The sequence below is a fragment of the Engraulis encrasicolus genome, chromosome 22 (genome assembly GCF_034702125.1).
Source record: "Engraulis encrasicolus isolate BLACKSEA-1 chromosome 22, IST_EnEncr_1.0, whole genome shotgun sequence".
In the NCBI taxonomy this organism is placed as follows: Eukaryota; Metazoa; Chordata; class Actinopteri; order Clupeiformes; family Engraulidae; genus Engraulis; species Engraulis encrasicolus.
The window spans coordinates 38,541,852-38,548,569 of record NC_085878.1 but is presented as its reverse complement, the minus strand read 5'-3'; the positions used below and the strand labels follow the sequence as shown (position 1 = coordinate 38,548,569).

Here is a 6,718-nt window from a genome sequence, read left to right as displayed (position 1 = left end):
GTCGGTCTTCTCTTTAAGACACTGGGGTAGAATCTACCTTGGTCTTATTTTTCCTTTGTGTCTGTGTCTGTATCTGTGTATGTCTTGGTGTCTGTGTGTCTGTGTCTCTGCCTTTCTGTCTGTCTGTCTGTCTGTCTGTCTGTCTGTCTCTCTCTCTCGCTCTCTCTCTCTCTCTCTCTCTCTCTCTCTCTCTCTCTCTCTCTCTCTCTCTCTCTCTCTCTCTCTCTCTCTCTCTCTCTCTCTCTCCTTATGACAGTGTGTTGGGATCCGCTAATCTTAATTGATGGTGCTTCTCCTCATCGGCTAAAAGCGCCTTTACTTCTCCACCGACCGGCCAGCACCCCCCACTAATAGTGATTGCTTTCTCTGTGTGTGTGTGTGTGTGTGTGTGTGTGTGTGTGTGTGTGTGTGTGTGTGTGTGTGTGTGTGTGTGTGTGTGTGTGTGTGTGAGATAGAGAGAGAGAGAGAGAGAGAGAGAGAGAGAGAGTTTGATTGGTATATGTGTGTGTGTGTGTATGTGCGCGTGTGCGTGTGTGTGTGTGTTTGCATGCGTGCGTGCGTGTGTGTGTGTGTGTTTAAGGATATGTGTGTGAAACATGAAAGACAAACTCAATGTGTTTGAGTAACAACTTGCGTGTGTGTGTGTGTGTGTGTGTGTGTGTGTGTGTGTGTGTGTGTGTGTGTGTGTGTGTGTGTGTGTGTGTGTGTGTGTGTGTGTGTGTGTGTGTGTGAGCGTGCGCACGCTTGTTCGCTTGTCCTTGTGGCTGCCAGTGCCGGGAACAGGTTGATCACACACAGCAAATCGGTCAGAGTTAATTTTACTCTGAGAGTGTTAAATTTAACACTACCCCAGAGTTTATATAATCCTCACTGGCCAGAGTTAAATAACACTAACACTGAGTGTTAAAATAATAACACTGGGATAGAGTTATTTAAATAACTCCGCCAGAGTTAATTGGTATAAGTTGAACAACTCTCTCAGTGTTAATTAACACTACCCTGGAGTATATATAATCCTCACTGGCCAGAGTTAAATAACACTAACACTGAGTGTTAAAATAATAACACTGGGATAGAGTTCTTTGATTAACTCCAGCAGAGTTAATTGGTATATATTGAATTACTCTTTTAGAGTTAATTAACACTACAATTGAGTTTATATAATCAACACTAGGTAGAGTTAAAACAACACTTCCAAAAGTGTAACCATTACAACTCTCTATTTTGGAGTCTGGAGTAGACAAACTTGACACTAAAAACTACTACATTGCATTGTTACTGCACTACATTTTACATGTAACAATATTAAAGCAAAACATTAAACCATTTCACATTTTATTTGTTTTTATTTTTCTTTATATCAATAAATATCTCATGTCAATATTTTATTCTCAAATTGAACAAGATGGGTACAATCAATGAACATTTCATATCAATATTTTTCTCAAATAAAACAAAAGACAAGTACAATCAATCAATATCTCATATCCATATTTTTTACACCAATCAAACAAAAGACAGGTACAAGATATTAATTACGTTCATCCGGCCCATATGCATTTTGTAATGCAAAACACATAACTCCTTCTCTCTCTTGTATACCTGCGTAATCTAATCGAAGCATTCTATGATGCACGAGGTGCATGCACGCTCTTACTAGAATTTCAAATAAATCAGGGATAAGATTATTCCCGACTTGCGGACACCAGGGAGAAACATAAGGGAGGCTCACTGAACAACCAGCAGCAATAGGGGAAAATATGAAACGATAACAAATAAAACGATGTCGGCTATTGGGCCACAGAAAAAATGTAAGCCAATTGAAGTTTAACTAATTCGTTTCTGCAGATCAAAAAGCTGTGTCGCCGCATTGTTTTCGCATTTCGCTAGGACAAATAAGATCCCACCATGATGTAAACCCCGCCTCTGGCCCTCCGGCCCTTGATGGCCCATAGACTTTGAAGGGCCAGGAATACTGGCCCTACGCCCCGAAACCTGGGCCACCAGCCCCCTTTCGCATCTAACCACCTGTCGGTGAAAACACCGTTAGTACCTTTAGGTCCAGCCCAGCCCAGGGCAGGCCCACCAGCGTAACTGGCCCTACTGTGTGCCAGTATCAATCCATCGCCAATTGATGGGCTTCACATGGGACCCTGGAAGTGCAAGGAGGTATGGCTGGCGATCCTGTGTGTCCTTCGTGTCCTTCACGGCCTCTTCAAAACTGCAACAAGACATAAAAAAAAGAAAGAAAAAATGTCATGCAATATGTCACAACAGACAACGTTCAAGCACAGCTGTGAAGAGACCCTTGACTTAACCCTTGTAAGGTTTTTGACCCCATTTTAACCCGTTTTCAGTGTTTAGCTTGAAAAAAAGAAAAATAGTATCAGTTATTATTCTTTCACATTGAGATTCACTGTCTTTAGCTCATTTTCAGTGAGGAACATGAATCTGAAAAACATTTGTGAGCCCCTCTTGCTTAACCACCCCCCTGCACATTTCTATTACACAGGAGGTGTCCCCGGATCATTTTCACCCGTATCACTTTGGGATACACATTTTCTAAACTCTCTGATACAATAGTGATCACGCGTTGACATGGCAAAGGGTGAATTATGGGGGAAAAGGAGTGCAGATATTTTCTGGTCCTTCAGTTGCAATAAGAGCACTGGTGGCTCAATGGGAGAGCTTGGATTGAGTTTACTAACTTTCTTACCTTATCTTTCTCTCTCTGTAGCTCTCTCACTCAAAAACATAGTGTATATACACAGAAATTCGGAACGGAACATGAGCTATGATTATTTTCCTTTTAAAATTATTTTTCTATATGCCCGGGTCAAAATGACCCGAGCATCTTCTATGTAACAAAAACACGAACACCTTACAAGTGTTAAGATTCTCATAATCTCTGCAAAAGTTCTCTTTACTTAGTTTTGAAAGCAAATATTCCAATGTGCAGTTTAACTGTGCAGTGGGAAAAGTCATCTATAATGGCTTAATGATTAGGGTGATCTCAAGAACAGATGGTTGCAGGTTCTTATCCTAGTCTTCCCATTCCATAAAGCCCTCGAGTAAGACAACTTACCCCACTTTGCTCCAGGGACTGTAGCCAATACCCTATAAATAACTAAGTCGCTTTGGATAAAAGAGTCACCTAAATGTAATGCAATGCAATCGCACAGAAGAGTGAGGGTACTGAAAAAGTACTGTGAGGGGGCGCTGCGGTGCAGCGCGCTAAGCCCCCCACTTTTGGGCTTGCAAGCCGACGGGGACCCCAGTTCGAGACCGCCCGGGATAATTTCCTGTTCGCACCCCGTCTCTCTGTCCCACTCGCTTCCTGTCACCATCTCAGACTGTCCTATCAAGTAAAGGCATAAAAGCCCTTAAAATATATATATTTTAAAAAGTGCTATGAACTGGAGTAGCTAAGGTAATAACTGCAATTAAAAGGTTTTAATGTTGGTGTGCATGTTGGAGATTGACAAAATTAGTGCTGAACTAGTAAGTCCGTGTCTAAATATCAGTCCTATAACTGCCAAAGACTATTACTCTTCTCTTACAACGTACCGTGCCATGAGTGCAGGTGCTGGATCTCCTATACTCCTCCTCCATTATTTCCTGTCCTCCTGCACTGTTCTCCAGAACAACCGGAATCCTCTACAAATAAAAGACACACAATGGACACACAATGAAATGAGTATTAAGATGTTGCTCTTTGGAAATGGGTGTTTTTTTTTTGTACGTGTGTGCTATTGCATTTTTCAAAACATGGCTTTCATGTCCACAGAGAAAAAGTGAAAATGAAAGCCCAATTGGTAAACTCCAACTCCACTCCACAGCACACAAGTGAACACTGCATACTGCACACAACGACATTGCATTCATGCCTTACCCGTGCAAGGGGGCAGCCCTCTATGGCGCCTCAAGAGAGCAGTGCGACAGGACGGTACCATGCTCAGGGTACCTCAGTCATGGAGGAGGATGGGGAGAGCACTGGTTAATTACTCCCCCCACCAACCTGGCCTCTTCTGGAGTCGAACCGGCAACCTTTGGGCTACAAGTCTGACACCCTAACCGCTTACCCATGACTGCCCTTAAGAGTTCAGTGTCTATGTATTTATCACAGCCTACATCTAATTAAGTTATCAGTAACCTTTTTTTACTACAGGAACACAATTCATAAATGCAAAAAGTAGCATCCAAGATTAAATTAGTCTCACCCTTTGGCCTTTTAGCCATCTCTGCACCATCGGACTGATGAGCCTGGGAAGGGAAGCCTGGGCTAGGAAGGCTGGGCTGGGAAGGCTGCTTCAGCGGGCTGGGTGGGACTCCAGGGAAACACGTTGTCTACAACAACAATAAATGGCACGCCAATTCAGATTCAGTATAGATGATGAAGATTAGTAACAAACAAAAAAAACATTGACATTCTGCATGTAGTGGTATTTAAAGGTTAGATACAAAACAGAAACGGGGGAGAAATGCACTTTTTAATAACAGGAGCGCCACAGAGTATTGTTGGAAATACTTTCATTTTAAGGACGTTTAAAATAGGAAGCTGTTAATTCAAGTACATTACCATCAAAAGGTTTTGCCACCAGGCAGATGTGTAGGTTATCTGTGATGAGGTATTGGAAAACGTACTCACCAATAGCTGTGTCAGATTCCTCAAATAACTTCAAATCCGTTGATCCTTTGACTGAAAAAGAAGTTCATCATTTTGTTATTCAGTTGGATTTTTAAAAAAACGTGTCAGGGGTGATAATGTGGAACAAAAACAAACATGAATACAATTGTGAGTCTGCTCATTAATGTCATTTAATGTAATATGTTAATTGTGAACACAAAACGCTTCAGGTTCCTCTCGTCTTTGTTATGTATGTAACCCCATCAATCACTTTTTGATTTTAAGTTCTGTTCACATAAGTATGCATGTAAAATGCAAAGCAACCAGTGCTGACTTTATTCTTTTGGATAATCTCTTAGCCTACACGATGAGCACCAGCTGCTCTGTTCTTTTAGTTGAACACGTCATAGAGCGACACTTCATGCAAAATCCATGAAATGTACTCACAAAAAAGAAATCTGACCTTCTTCCATGACAAACTCAAAAGTGCATGGAGGAGGCTGCAGTTCAATGCTCTTCTTTTAGGAACATTGTGTGTTCTGAAATGAAAGGAAGAACACTAAATCACACCTAGAGTAAAATTGCCCAGCAACAACACTGACACCAAAATGTGTACAGGTAGCCATACAATGCTCACGTTGTTTATCTTGAAACGTCACTCAAAAGCTGCAGTCTTCATTTTAGTCATGATAAACTGGAAGGTCTGTTGCTTAAATAACAGTAGCGACTGCTTCAAATATTTTCTTCACATGTGTTAACGCCATGTATTCATAGGCACACGGCGTCGGTACAAACGCATTGACCACTGACTTGTAGGCACTGACTCGAGAGATGACTGAGCTTTATTTGCACTTCGCAGTGGATGGAATAATGCTGCAGCAGTGCAGCGTGACAAGCGCTCACTCGGGGAAAACGATTTGAGATGAGTAAAGCTCATCAGATGAGTAAAGCTTGTCATAGTAACATCACGCATTACCGACAAAAATCCCACCACAGAACAGATATACTCTTTTGACATTACCGTAGTAGTCCAGCTCTAGCTTTCGGTTACAATCGTAACACCTATTCAATGAAGCCCATTCAATGCGTCCGTAGTTAGCACACTTCTAGCTGGCTATCACTGCAAATCCCCAATTCCACGCAGTCTACTTCACGGCCAACTAATGTTAACGGCGTGCGCCAGTAGGCCTACTTTCAATTCAAATTACTTGTTTGAAATAAAACGGCCATAACTCACATCAAAACAAATGGGCGTTGTGTTTTTCATACACAGCATAACTTGTATAAAACCTGGACGAACGTCGAAAGACCACGAATAGTACCACCAACAGTACAGTTGGCGCCACAAGTGGTTTTAGCTAGCTCCAGAGCTAGTTTAAATGTCATGCAATTAGCTGCTAACATGCGAGCTATCCCCCCGTCTTGCTCAGTCACTGGGGCAAGCCCACCCTCATTGGAGTGATTTAAATTATGCACACGGTGGTCATCGCAGAATCTTAACTCAGAAGTAGGCATATCATAACACAATCTTGCATTTTATATTCGCTCAAGTCCACGGGTCTGTTGTTCAAAATTCTCAAGGTTGGCTAGTTATAGCCTAACCTCTGCTGAGGTAACCAGTGAGGGTACACACTGCTGTTACATAAACTAGTGCCCCTGTCACGAATATGGTGTTGTATATACATTGACATGTTGTTTTAACGTGTTATTATTAATATCCATGTGTATAAAGCCCTTGGTGGAAATCTTGTAAAACAGAATAGGACCTTACCTTTCCCCGCGATATTGAAAAATGTAATGGCGTCCATCTGTCTTTCTCCTCGCAAGCTTCATCAATACCCCGGATGAAGTAAACAACTCTACACCAGAGTATATTTTATTTACACGCGATTGTAACACTCGTACCAGAGTTACTTTTACACTCCAAGTGTACATGTTTGGCAAATCAACTCCAGAATCAACTCTAATCAACACTGACATTTTTATCACTGAAAAATTAACTCTCTTTAACTCTGCTGATTTTGCTGTGCAGTTTTATCTTAACGGTCCACAGCCTTAGTCAAACCATCCCTCACACACATGTAAACACGA

The 6,718-nt window shown here is 41.7% G+C and overlaps 1 long non-coding RNA gene across 1 annotated transcript; it reads right to left on the bottom strand.

The window, feature by feature from the left end:
* Positions 1 to 1,322: 1,322 nt before the first annotated feature.
* On the bottom strand, positions 1,323 to 6,474 carry LOC134439378 (uncharacterized). Its single transcript, XR_010032739.1, has 6 exons — positions 6,399 to 6,474; positions 5,075 to 5,166; positions 4,649 to 4,699; positions 4,221 to 4,347; positions 3,568 to 3,657; positions 1,323 to 2,221 (listed from the first exon to the last, which is right to left on the bottom strand). It is a non-coding gene; the product is annotated as an uncharacterized LOC134439378 (long non-coding RNA).
* Between the last annotated feature and the right edge of the window lie 244 nt (positions 6,475 to 6,718).